The sequence below is a fragment of the Tamandua tetradactyla genome, chromosome 15 (genome assembly GCF_023851605.1).
Source record: "Tamandua tetradactyla isolate mTamTet1 chromosome 15, mTamTet1.pri, whole genome shotgun sequence".
NCBI lineage: Eukaryota > Metazoa > Chordata > Mammalia > Pilosa > Myrmecophagidae > Tamandua > Tamandua tetradactyla.
In genome coordinates this window covers 53766266-53780773 of record NC_135341.1, presented here as the reverse complement: position 1 = coordinate 53780773, position 14508 = coordinate 53766266, and the positions used below count along the sequence as shown (strand labels likewise).

At 42.0% G+C, this 14508-nt stretch overlaps 1 pseudogene; it reads right to left on the bottom strand.

Annotated features, from left to right (window-relative positions):
* Window positions 1-437: 437 nt before the first annotated feature.
* On the bottom strand, window positions 438-8427 carry LOC143656824 (glyceraldehyde-3-phosphate dehydrogenase pseudogene; annotated as a pseudogene).
* Between the last annotated feature and the right edge of the window lie 6081 nt (window positions 8428-14508).

Here is a 14508-nt window from a genome sequence, read left to right as displayed (position 1 = left end):
CTGGTCACTTTGCCACTCTGAAAAAAATATCAGGGTCCTGCGGACTAAGAACGGAAGACTCAGTAAGAAGCTAGGACTGTCTGCCATACCCATCTCTAGGTTTTGTATCACAAAAATTTTGGGAATTGATCTGTCAAAAACAGTGCTCTTCTCAGTATTGGGGTGGGAAAGAGAAGCTGATTAGGCAGAGTTATTTACAAATGGATAAATATTAGATTAAATGAGTATGATCTGTTTTAGATCATGTTGACTTTTTTTCGGCGGGGTGTACTTTATTGATGGTACATACAAGGTAGGGCTCTCAGCCCCTTCCCTTCTTCAGGGGGTCTGGGATGGAAGCTGCGGAGAATGCGCAATTAAGATGGGCCAGGACTTCCCAGCAGCTGACTGCCTCTCTCTTCTCTCATGCTGTACTGGGGCTGGTGGTCCAGGGGCTCTTACTCCTTGGAGGCCATGTAGCCAAGTTCATTGTCATACCAGGAAATGAGCTTAATGAAGTGGTTATCGAGGGCAATACTAGCCTCAGCATCAAAAGTGGAAAAGTGGATGTCACTGTTAAAATCACAGAACAACCTGGTCATCAGCGTAGCCCAGGATGCCCTGTAGAAGACCCTCTGATGCTTGCTTCATGAACTTCTTGTTGTCATCGTAGGCAGGTCACAGACACAATGGACACACTGGGGGTGGGGCCACAGAAGGCCATGCCAGTGATCATCCCATTCAGCTCCAGGATGATGTTGCTCACTGCCTTAGCAGCCACCAGTAGGTGCAGAGATTATGTTCTGGGCAGCCCCGTGGCTGTCATGCCACATTTTCCGAGAGGGGCCATCTGCAGTCTTCTGGGTGACAGTGATGGCATGAATGGTGGTCATGAGTCCCTCCACAATGCCAAAGTTGTCATGGAAGATCTTGGCCAGGAGGTCCAGGCAGTGGGTGGTGCAGGAAGCATTGCTGATGATCTTGAGGGAGTTGTCATACTTCTTATGGCTTATGCTCATCACAAACATGGGGGCATCAGCTGAAGGGGCAGAGATGATGACTCTTGGCACCACCTTTCAGGTGAGCCCCAGCTTTCTCCATGGTTGTGAAGACACCAGTGGACTCCACAACATATTCAGCACCAGCATCACCCCATTTGATGTTGGTGGGATCTCGTTCCTAGAAGATAGTAATGGGATTCCCACTGATGACAAACTTTCTTTTCTCCACCTTTACGGTGCCTTTGAACTTGCCGTTGGTGGAACTGTATTGGAAAATGTAGATCATGTAGTTGAGGTCAATGAAGGTATCATTGATGGCAACAAGCTGCACTTTGCTGGAGTTTACAGCAGCTCTGGTGACCTGTTTATTCTGACCTTCGCCATCATGCCTCAGAAATGCAGCTGGCACTGCACGAAAAGATGTTGAGTGGGGAGGAGAAGAGAGTCAGAACGTGTTGATTTTATTTTCATTTTGCAAACTTGTGGCCCTTAAAAATAGATTCGAGACTTAAATAATAGACCTTGAAGATATATTGCTTATAGGAAAAACATATATATTTCAGTGCATTATACTTATGATCAGGGCTTTGCTCTGAGAAATCTCAATTCCAAGGAGAAAAAGCCTCCAAATATTTTCTTCTTAGAACAATTATAGTTGGTTATCTTTTGTGATGCACTAAAATAATTTTGTAGAGAATAAAAACATCAGGCTCTAGTTACATGAGTTGAATTCTCATCTTTGTCAATGCACATATATCCATCTAACATTATTATAATGGGCACATATCAGTTGGTAGTAGTATAGTGTTGACATGGACTGAACACTGTTAATAATTTTATTGGTATAAATTGAAATACAAAGATTGCCCTGAGATTCTCTTATTTAAAATTTTGGTATATTGGGCGGGCCGCGGTGGCTCAGCGGGCAAGAGTGCTTGCCTGCCGTGCCGGAGGACCCCGGTTCGATTCCCGGCCCCAGCCCATGTAAAAAACAAACAAACAAACAAAATATAATAAAACAAGAAAATGTTTAAAAATGTTTCCTTTCCATCCTTCCTTCCTTCTCTCTGTCTTTAAAAAAAAAAAAAAAAATTTTGGTATAATTTCTCGTTAGTCCAGGTCTTTTTTTTTGGTATGCGTCATTCAGGGATAATTTAAAGTTTTCTTCATATAGGTTTTGCATATGTCTTATTTTATCTGTGTAGTATTTCTACGTGTTTTACTTTCATAGCTATTATAGATGGACTCTTTTCTTTGATGATATCAACTAACTCACTTCTAAATTCTCTATATTAATTTCACTTCCATCCAACCTATAGAAATGTTCTTTCAGTAGATTTTTCAGGTATTCTCTTGGTTTTTTTTTTTTTTTTTTTGGTTTATAATCACATCAATTGCAAATACTGATATTTGCCTCTACTTAAACATTTTTGTGTTTTATGTTTCTGTTTATTGTTGATTTTATTGAAGAATGTTAAAAAATAAGGTTGGTGCTGGACATTCTTGTTTTGTTTCTAACTTTAATGGAAATACTTATTTTGTCTTCTCATTAAACATGTGGCTGATTTTAAAAATTAAGATAGATTCATCTATCACATTAAGGAACTATCCATCATTAACACTCTCATTAGCTGACTCCTTGGCTAGCCAAGTATTTGTTCATTCTTCCCTGTAGACCAAACTTGTCTCTCCCAGAAGAACAGAATCCCATCAATTCCTGCATCTGACTCAAACACCAGGAGCTTTGGGTGAGGTCAAGGTAGGATTTCTTTGGTCTGATGGTCTTTAAACTAAAAGGCAATATACAGTGACTCAGTGGACAGGATAATCACAAAAGGAACTTACATATTGTAAAAGGAAAATGTGGAACACATCACAGATGTTGGTCTGTTGCAGTGATTACATCCAGTGGGCTGTAATAGCAAAGATTCCCTTTTCTGGCTGTAGAACACATTTTGTGGCTGGCTCATCTGTTATCTCCTGTTCTGCTGTCTGGGATAAATGTCTTTGTTAATTATCCTCTGAGGCCCTGGCTCTGTCCATGGAAGCTTTATTCCTTGTTTAAAATTCTTCATGGTCACGAAAGTATAGCATTCTCAGCTAACTTAGGTTGCCGGCCATAGGCAGAAAGTACCTCTCAGCAAAATTGCTTTCCTTTCCATTTCTGTTTTTGTACTGCAGGCTCTAATCTGAATTCATCTCTCTTATAGAGTTCAGTGAAAGAAAAAAAAAAGATAGCCGTTGTCCTCCAAAACCCAGAAGTTTGCTGTAATGCATCAGTTTCTATTGGCAGGTTGATTGCCTCCCAAGACACCATCAGTGGTGAGGGGTTAACCAAGTGTTTTGTTATGGAACACCAAAACAACCTGTAACACCATATTTTATGGACAGGGATTAGTGATTGTTAAATAGATAGTACTTCAAAAATGTTAAGATGTAAAAAATGGCCCACAGCAATTGTAAAGTACAAATCAGTTTCAGGGATGTTACAATGTGAAAAAAACTGCAGCTTAGATGCAATGGAATACAGTGTCTGTATTCTTGTCACAGGCTATCCTACCAGTTCTGTGTAGACTTTGTTACTTGGCGCTCCAGACTTATAAGTACCAAATTCTCTTTAACTTGGGATTATTTGTTGTTGTTCTGCTGTCTTTAATGCTCAGTTTCCATTTTGTGGTCCAAGATGGCTGTTTTCGTTTGAGGAGCCATGACCATTTTTGCACCAGCAGGAAGGAAGATAGTGGGCATTCTCTCTCTGTTTAGGGTGTACACACCATTTCTGCTTATATTCCATTGTCAGAAACTTAGTTACATGGTCACACCTAGAAATAATGTAGTTTTTATTTTAGGCAACCAAACACCCAGCTGTTATAGTAGTGTTTCAGTTTCTATAGAAGGAGAGAAGGCATCCTGGAGACAACTAACTAAAATTTTATAAAGGTCCATAAAAATAGTCTATGAAACAGTTCCTATTTTTATTAAGAATACAGTGATCTTCAAGAATGGATGTAATTTCATCACATGACTTTTAAGCATCTCTGGAGATGATTATATTATTATTTTTGGAATTGCGATAGATTTTCTAATATTGAGCTATCTTTTCATTACTCTTTGAATTTATTCCTGGATTCTGCTTGACAATATTTAATTTAAGATTTTTTGCAATGGTATTTATAAATGAGATTGGCCCATAGCTTTCATTTTATAGTGCATCGGTGGTATGCACTGCCCTGTCTGTGAACCTGTATTCTTCTGGCATGAAAGTATTCATCTCATTGTAGCTAAGACCTGTTAGAATACTGAGCTTGCTGTATGTCTGGAATGTGGGGGTGGCACATTTTGGTCTTTGTAGTCTCTCTTTCCTCTCATGTCCAGGAACCCTTTCTTGTCACCTTTTGTGGAATCTGTCACTTTCAGCCTTGTCTAATGGTGACTGTGTCTGTCTTCTCTCCTCAACCAGGCTGAAGTCTTCTTGTGCCCAGTCATTCACTCCTCATGCTCAGAGTGAGGACTCCTGTTCCAGGTGCTAGATATTCAGGGAAGGACAACCCAGTACTGTGCTACAGAGGCTCCCAGCCCAGAGGGAAGTGGGTCTCTATGAAAACAAGGTGTAATGGATGATTTTTACAAAGGGCATGGTGAGGTATTCAGGGTGGTTGGGCTTCAGTGGGATGGAAGGGAACAAAGCAAAGAGCAGAATTCTTTGGGGTGTGGAGTGTGGGTTCTAGCGTGAGGAGAGCAAGGACTGAACAGATGCCTCTTTAAGATGTGCAGATTGTAATCAGATTTGAGGTCTGGAGCTAAGTCATATTTGACTTCTTTTTTCTTTTTTTATTGTGTTATCACATTCATAAAGTAGGTAAAGTGTCTAAAGTTATGTAGGTATGCTCTGTGTAATCACCACCCATATCAAGATATAGAACATTTCTAGCTCCCCAGCGTCTCCCTTGTGCCCCTTCTCAATCAATTGAATAGATCATTGATTTTGACTTCCATCACTGCTCTGGTTTAAATCTGTTGTGCACTCCAGAAAACACCACGTTCTTTTAATCCATTCTTATTGAAACAGACCTATTGTGGGTGGGACCTTTTGATTAGATTGTTTCCATGGAGATGTGACCCAGTCTGTTCAAAGTGGGTTCTTAATTTCCTTGCTGGAGTCCTTTATGAGAGGATAAAAGACAGATGAAACTCAGAATGCTCAGAGAAGCTAAGAGATGAAATCCAGAGCAGCTGAGAGAGAAACTTCCAGAGATATTTGGAGGTAGCCGTTGAAACCAGAACCAGGAGAGGAGGATCAGCAGATGCAACGATGTGCCTTCCCATGTGAGAAAGTTACGCTGGGTGCCAGCAACTTTCCTTAGAGAAGACATCTCCCTTTTGATGCCTTAATTTGGACATCTTCATGACCCGTAAATTTGTAACCTAATAAAACCCCGAAAAAGCCAACCCATTTCTGGTATATTGCATTCTGGCAACTTTAGCAAACCAAAACAATCTTGCTCTTACATTTCTTACAAATGAAATCATATACAATGTTCTCTTTTGTGCCTGACTTCTTTCCCTTATGATGTCTGAAAAATCAATCCATCCATTCATAAAGTTTGCACATTTTAATTGCAGTATGATTTGATTCCATGACATTAATACAATGCTAGTGCATTAGCATTAATATGATGCTAGTTGCATTATATAATGCAACCCCATTCTGTGGGTTGTCTTCATGCCTGATAAGGGCTTAATATCTGGAATATAAAGAACTTCTGTAACTCAACAAAAGAAACAAACAACCCAATTAAAAAAACAAGCTAAGGCAAATATCCTTAAAGATTAAGAGAAGGATCAAATGAGAGGGGGGAGTTGTAACAGAGAAGACAGGATTTAACAAATAAGTATGGCTACTGAATCATTATATTGATATTTCCTTTTAGTCTCCAGTGTAGTAAACCAGCTAAAAGTAAATACCTGAAATTGTGGAACTGAAACCCATATTAAACTTTGAAGTTTTTCCTTTGAAGTTTTAACTACTTGTTAAAATGTGCTTTGAAATCTATCACTTTTCTGTATGTGTGGTGTGGTGGTTGGGTTCAGGTGTCAGCTTGGCAAGGTGCTGGTGCCTAGCTCTGTTGCTAAGAACTTGAATCATTAACACATGAAACCATCTGTGACTGATCACATCTGCAGTCTCCTAAGGGGGGCACCTTCCACAATGAGGGATGTTTAATTAGCTGGAGGCTTCAAAGAGGTCAGAAGAGAGCTCAGCACAGCACAGCCAAGCAGCTCAGCCCAGACATTTGAAGATGCAGAAAGGAATTGCCCTGGGGAAGGTTGCTGGAACCCAAAAGCCAGGAGAGAAGACCAGCAGACGCTGCCCTGTGCCTTCTGTGTAAGAGAGAACCTCAGATGAAAGTTAGTTGCCTTTCCTTTGAAGAACTATAAGATTTTAACTAAATAAATCCCCTTTTATTAAAAGTCAAAAAATATATAATGCTAGTGATTTCAATATTGTAAATACCCAATGAATATTATGTGAATGAATGAATGAGTGAAATATCCTATCGTCCCATTCCTTCTAAAAGAAATCCTTACTACTAAGACTTTAGACGTATTCAGGGGTGCTTTCCTTTTTAGTTTTTGTTTTTTGTAAGTGGCTGTTATTCATTCTATTGCTACTTACAGGGACAACGTTTATGGAGAAACCACTCTCTAGGGCTGCACCTGGTTCATGCAGAAGAGTTGAGTTTTCAGATCATCTGGAGTCCTCTCCTGGATCAACCTGACCAGACTCCTGCAACCTAGAGCCCAGCCTCCATGGAGCTGTCATCAGGCACCTTCTGATGAGCTGCCTCAGCACTCACATGCTCTGTTCCTTACTCTTGAAGGGCACATTGGTGAGTCCCACAGATGGGGTGACTCTTCAGAATCTGGCTGGCTTGTCTTACTGCCAGCCCCTTCCCTTGCCCCTTCCCCAGGTGATCAGCACACAACCAGCCTCCAAGCTCTCAGCTTCCTTGACCAAGTTAGATCTGAGAGGGAGGAAGGCTGTCAAGCGTGTACATGTTTATACACACACATGCATGGACGGGGTGCATGGTGGTGCTGGGAAAGGCCAGTATGTAGCCTCTGCTGACCTTGCATCCCTTTCTGAAATCACCATATCCTTCAACCTTAGGGTGACAGCACAAAAGACCCATGAAAAATATATAGGTGTTGCAATAATGATTGCAGAAAGCTACATTCTTTATCTTTATGTAATATGAGATATTGTTTTCCAGTGGCTGCCTGGCCCTGACTATCTCTCCAACTTCGGCTCAGGTCTACCACTGGGGTTCTGTTCCCTCTCAATACAGTACTTTGTGTGTGTGTGTGTGTGTGTGTGTGATATAACATATACAAAAAAGCAATAAATTTCAAAGTACATTTTAACAAGTATCTATAGAATTGATTTCAAATCTTGGTATAAGTTACAATTCCGCAATTTCAGGTTTTTCCTTCTAGCTGCTCCAAGACACTGGAGACTTAAAAGAAATATTAATACAATAGTTCAGTAGTCACTCATTTGTTAAATCCTAACTTCTCTGTCTGTTATAACTCCTCCTTTTCCTTTGATCCTTCTCCCAATTTTTAGGGATATTTGGGATATTATACCCATTCTAACTTTTTTCATGCTGAAAAGGTGTATCGTCAATATGGAACAGGGGGATGGAACTGGTTCTTGGAGACGGTGGCCCTCTGGGTTTCAGAACTTATCTGGCCTAGGAACCATCTGAAGGTTTTAGATTTCTGCAAAGTAACCTTAGTGAGTGAAACTTTCGTAGGATCTCAGATAGAGCCCTGGACATTCTTTAGAGTTAAAAGGAATGATGTTGGTTGGGGTTCAGCAACCTGTAGCAATTAGTGATATCTAGCTGAAGCTTGCACTAAGAGTAGCCTCCAGAATAGCCTCTTGACTCTATTTGAACTCTCTTTAGCCAATGATATCTTATTTTGTTAAATTTCTTTTCAGGAAAGCATTGCTGATCCCAGAGCGCCAGGGCCAGGTTCGTCCCTGGGAGTCATGTCCCACATTGCCAGGGAGACTCATACCACTGGACGGCATGTTCCACGTAGGGGGTCAACACAGTACTTTTGCAAATGCTGTTTCCCGTACAATGTTCTACTCCTCCCTTTCCCTGTCCCTCTTCCTCTTTGCCAGCTGTTGTTACTCCCTGCTTCTGCATCAGATATGGTGTACTGTAGAATCCACAGGGAGAAACCTTCTGCAGACCCCAGCCTCAGACTTGGTCTGGGCTTTATGTAGGGCCTACATACCATGAAATTCTTCGCAGTAGCTATTGCAGAGCATAATTAAACTTTGATTCCTGTGGTTGCTCACTTCAAAATCCAGCTCCACCACCAGCATGTAAACTCCACTAGATAGAACAGAGACCAAGTCTGTTTTGCGCATTGTTGTAAGTCTTATACCTACCATAGAACTTGGTCTGGAGTTGGGGCCCAGTAAGTTTTTTTTTTAATAAATGAATGAATGAGCAGCTCTTATTTTGTGTATGGTTTCTAAAGGAAAATAGAGAACATCTGTATGCCCACCTCCCACCTCACCCATCCTTTCCTCTCACATGCAGCAGCTCTGATGAGACAGTTAATAGAACAGCTTGGTGGCTTTTGAGGTGCAGGCTGCAGCTTCCAGGCTTCCCTCCTGGGGTCTGTGTGGACATGAAGAAGTTTGAATTAATGGACAAGGAGAGCCTGAGAGCATTTTCAGGCAGCCTGGGTAAAAGTGCACAAAGTTGTTGGTGGTACCAGGCTGTGAAACCATTAGCCCAGGGGACAGGGCCTGCTTGGAGAGACCTGGCCAATTACTGGGAGTGCAGGTGACAAGAAGGGGCACCCTGGTACACACAAGTCCCAGTCTGCTGTTGTGTTATCTAACACAGCAGGCCCACCGTGACCCTCTTCCTTCTGGAGCAGAGGGATGCCGTTTAGCATTTTTTAACTCTGGCAGGAGCAACGATCTGTGCTGAGAAATCTTTTCTTGCCAACTCATTAAAGATTGGGTTGGAGCCTCAGGAAGACTGTGAACTTGGGCAGCTTAGCAGGAGGGAAGGCCTGGATTCCATTTCTTCACCTGCAGGTCCTCTTGCTTTCCAAGGCTTCCCTTTAGCTCTTTTGGGCAGGGCTACAGGAGAAGCTGAAGGAAAGAGAGTGGGTGGGGAAGAGGGGAGATGGGGAAGGCATGGGGGCTGCCTTCCTGAAGTCAGAGGCCCCCTGCTTTTTTCAGGTACCCATGTCTGAGGGACTGTCTGCTCTGCAGCTGTAGCCCTGCTCTGGATAAAATGCGCTTGTTCCCTTGCTAGGTTGGTTCAGCACCACCAATGTTTACTGAACTCCTGCCATATTCCAGGCCCTATGCTGGGTCCTGGGGCCCTGGTGGTGTCCAGGACCATCGTGGAGATCAGATGTGTAAGCAGCCACTCTTTATATGAAGAGATGTGGGCAATAATAATGCAGTCACATCCTTGATGTGGCAGGAGTAGCCAGGAGAGGGTGGTTGAGCCAAGGCTGATATCAGGGAAGCTTGTAGGGGATGAGTGGCCTGAGTAGGCTTCACAAGATGAATAGATGCTTGGCAGATGGACAAGGGGATGGGCATTCCAAACAGAAGTTACGGAAGTGTGAAACAGCATGGTATACTTAGAGAACGACCACTCTGCTATGCTTTTTTCTGGCTAAAGTGTGTTGCTCATTTACCAATTGCCAGGGAATGTTCGAAGTGCTTTCCCGGCCTCGTATCTTTTAGACTTCACAGTATCCCTGAGAACTAAGAAGTGTTGTTTTCCCATTTCACAGTTCAGGAATTAAGGCACAGGAAGGTTAGGGGACCTAGCCAAGATTCATAGCTCAGAAGCAATGGACCAGGCTTGTTGGACTTAGAAGTCCATAATATTGATGATGAAAAGAGCAATGGTCTAATCATAGTAGTTATCACTTCCTGCATATTTACTAAGTGCCAGGCATGGTGTGAAATTTTATTTCAGTTAATTCTCACTACATGCACACTGTACTGCTTTATGCCTATTTCACAGATGAAGAAACTGGGCAATGGTGAAGTAAGTAGCCCTAGGAGACATAGCCAGTGAGTGACAGGGCTAAGATTTGTTCCAGACAGCCTTAAGGCAGAGCTTGTGCACTTAACCATTGCCCTTTCCTGGTGTGGCTGCTGGTGGAAGGGTGAACGGAGGTGGTGAGTCTGGCAAGGTAGGCAGGTAGGCTCTTGAGCCCTGGTATGCCAGCACAGGATGGTGATGGAATCAGGGTCACCCATTGGTTAGGTACCCATGGCTACAGTGAGAGGCTGCTTTGGAAGGGCAACCCCAGAGTCCCCTCCAGTAGTCCAGCTGGGGTCCATTCTCCTTGAATTCCATTGTTTTTCTCCAACTAGACATTAAGGGTTGTCAGGCAGGGCTGTGGTGTCTGCTTTTCCTCGATCCCCTCAGGGGCTGCTGTGACCTTAGATGCACATGACTGGAAGGACAGAAGGAAACAACCCTCAATTCAGAGTCTTCTTGGATGCCATGTACATGCCAGAATACTTTCTTGTCCACTGAGCCTTTGCTTCCTTGAGCTTGTCCCCCTGCCCACAGTCTGCTCCTCCCCCAGTTTCCTCATCTCAGTAACTGGCAGCATTGTCTTCCTGTTGTTCAAGTAAAAACTGGAAAGTCATTATTGACATCTCCCTCTCCTCACCCCAGTATTGAATCAATCACCAAGTCCAATTGATATCTCCCCAAGTGTTCCCACATCCATCCACTTCTCATTTATACCACCGCCATTATCTCTCCCTGGATGAAAGAAATAGCTGCTACCTGGCCTCTGAGATAGTCTTGCTCTTGGTGATCAGAATAACACAGTCTGGGTTTTGGTGAAGATTTAAAACTCACTCAGTACAGAGGTTTCAACCTGTACTCTAGGGAGTCCCAAGGTTCTGTGAGATGCCTTGGGGACTCCAAGATGGGGATGAGGGAAGCCAGTCAGGTGGGATTCAGGACTGGTAGGGTCTGCTGGAGTACTTGCCTTTATATTAGAGTGTTTGTTTCATATATTGAACACCCACTCACAATATAGTTTGAGGAAAGATTTCTGGTGCCCAAAAAATTTAAAACCACAGATTAAGTCCAATTTCTTTGTTTTACATAAAAGGCAACTGAGACCCAAAGGAGTAGAAGGCCATGTCTAAAGCCTTGCTGGCAGTCAGTGGCAGAGCTGGGACTAGAACACAGGTCATGTATATAGTTGTTTTATTTATTACGGTTTTGTTAACTAAATACTTACAGAATCATGCATATACCATTTATGTATGTATGTAAAATACTATGCTTATACATGGATCATGGATAATTTCTACTATTTGCTTATCTCTGTGGTGAGTTTGTTTACTCTTGAAAGTGTTTGGAGAAGGGTACTTATGATTCTTGCAATTTGGAAACTTTGTTTTACACTTTTCTGGCTTAAGAAATACAAGGTGAATTAAACAGGCATATGAAGACGTAGAGTGTTTTTCACACACAGAGATATGAATCCCAAAGAGAGTGGTCTAATGGGGTTAATAAAGGTCAGTATTCCTCAGGGAACTGGGAAGTTGATCTGATGGCTAAAACCTCTGAGTTTTAAATTGTAAAATAACAGCTCTGCATATAGAAAAGTCTATAAATAGCTCAAAATCCTGAACTGCCTCTTGAAGCTGTGATAGCCTCCATATTAACTTCAGTGGCTTTGTGCTAAGCTATGACTGAAGCAGAATTTATTCCAGTTGCATCCAGAAGACCCCTGAGATACCTTTCAGTCATGACCAAGAGTGGGAGGTAGATGAAAGGCTGTGAAAGGCTGACTGCTTATGAATCGTGCGTCAAATCCTAAAAGAGCTAATGGTCAGGTGGCTGTGGGGTGTGTGTGTGTGTGTGTGTGTGTGTGTGTGTGTGAGAGAGAGAGAGAGAGAGAGAGAGAGAGAGAGATTTGTATGTAGTATCTCATTTTGACTAGAGCATGTCAGCCTTCTGAGACTTAGAATCTTGATTTTTTATTTTCATTTTTTGATAATAGGATTTTGGGTAACAGGACTTCATAGACTCATTTACACATCAGAGCTCATTTATTTTATGTTCCTTATTTTCCATCTGAGGTACCCTCTGGGACCCAGACAGGGTAGGTATCAAGCCTTAGTTAACCAAAGAAATGGCATAGGATTCAGTCCTGGAAACCTTCTCTGACTTCCCCTAAGCAGCTGGTCATCCTCCTCTGTTTCTGTAGCTCCTTGTTCCACTCCATTGAAGGTCCTCTTGTTTCCTGGTTTATTTGTCTGTCTCTCTCATTAACCTGAGACCTTCTTGATAGCAGGGACTCTGTCTATTCAATTGTGATACCCAGCACTTAGCAGAGGTTCTTGGCATGTTGCAGGTGCTCAGGAAATGTTTGTTAATTGACTAAAAGAAGAGTGGATGAATGAATGAATGTATGAACTTTCTTAAGTGAAATCACCTAAGAGCCAAATTTTCATTTAAGGAGAGATAGGTGGTCAGGAGGAAGAGGTTAAGGATTCCTCCCTTGTTCCAAATTAAGAAATAATCATGCCTTCTATTTCTATAAAACTTATGATAGCAAAAAAAAAATGTTCATTTGATCTTCCTGATACCATGTGAGAAAGAACAGGTGTTCCTTATGACCTGTTCATGGATGGGGAAGTTGCGGCCACGGGAAACTTGGCACTTGCCCAAGGCCACACAGCTCCTAAAAGGCTGGTCCATGACTCAGTCCAGAACTCTCTTCCTTATTCTGGGAGCAGGTATACTGTGGGATTGCCTCAGGGGAAACTTGCAGGAAATTTCTGAGTGAGAAAAATCATGACCAGGCATTTGGTGAAAGAAAACCAGAATTAGCATCTGTTTAGTGCTTTCCAGACCTTTTATGTGCTTTCTGGAAAATCATCTCATCATCCCCTACAACATGGAGCACCAAGTCAAAGAATTGAGTGATGTGCTCCCATCACCTAATTGACCAGTGATGGCATTAGAACTGGGCTCTAGTCTTCAGGCACCTGAACCCCAGCATCAAGTACGCTGGGAATAATTCCAGAAAATGATAGGGCAGATCCAAGAATGTGAAGGACGATCCATGACCTAAGGAAGCTGGATCCTATATACAAGATGGTGGGCACTCCAGGGCCAAAGACTGTGTTCGAGACGGGGCTGTGGGAGAGACTCTGCTGGGAAGGTTTAGAACATGGAGGAGAGAAGGAAGTTGAGAAAGGAAAAGTCCTGCAAAGAGCAAAAAGCAAGCAAAAACAGAGGGAGAGAAAAGAAGTCAGTGATTTTATCAACAGGATGTGGAAGGGAAAGAATGATGTAAGCCAAACAAATGTAGAGAAACAGAACATATAGTTCTCCCTGTGAATGCCTTTAAGCTACAAAGTGTAAAGAGATGTTATTTTTGTATTTGTGACATTTTAGGCTTCAGCTACTTGCAATTAAAATGAAAAAAAGAAAATCCCAAATCAACTCCACTTACTCTTTACTGAGTTAAAGAAAATGACAGAGGAAGGACATAACACTTAGCTGCTAATTGCCATTCTTTGACAATCCACGAAGTCTATCTTCAGCTTATTTAAAATAAGCATGTTACCAATTCCTCACTTTTCATCACTGACATCACTGTTGAGGGAAAGGTGGTAAGAAAAGACCAGGAAAACACATCATAAACCATGAATCAGAGCAGAGAGAATGAAAATAGGTTTAAGAAAAATTAACATCATCATGGAGAGAAGACCCTGGGACAGAAAGGGCAGCTTGGGCACCCCAGGTGGGGGTCCCTGACCTTTAAGTACCCTCTGTGCCTTGTCCCTTCTCCCTGGGTTGTGGGTTGGGTGGGTGAGAAGGCTCTCTCCAGGCCTTAGTCCTGCCATCTGGTTCTTCTCTTTGTTTGAGGTTTTGATTGATCTCAGATTTAATTTTGTCTTCTAGGCCATCCTGACAAATCTCCAAGCAGGAAGCAATATAACTTTTCTTTTCTCCTCAGTGAAAAGAGGGCAGGACCTTACAATAATTTTTTTTTTTTTTTTTTTTGCGAGAGAGGATGCATTGAGATGTTTGCCAGTGGAAAGAAATAAAAACAGGATTGCAAATAAGAGGAGCTTGTAAGGGCCTGAAGAATGAATTCCAGGCTGTAATGTGTAGTTTACACTCAAATTAACATTTTCTTCAAACCCCCAAACCAAACATTTCCAAGTCATCACCACTGCCCGTCTCCAAAAAAATAAGAACACACGTGCACACACACATAAAACTCAAAAGTTCTAGTGCGTGGGTTCAAATACAAGTGGAAACCTATATATTGTCTAATGATATTAGATTTGTCAATATATAATTTTCAAAAAGTTAAAAATAGGACATTCATACAAATATAGAATGACTATGTGCCACAGATTTATTTAACTCATTAGCGAGGGAACCACCAGAAAGTTAAAGCTGTTCCCAAGACA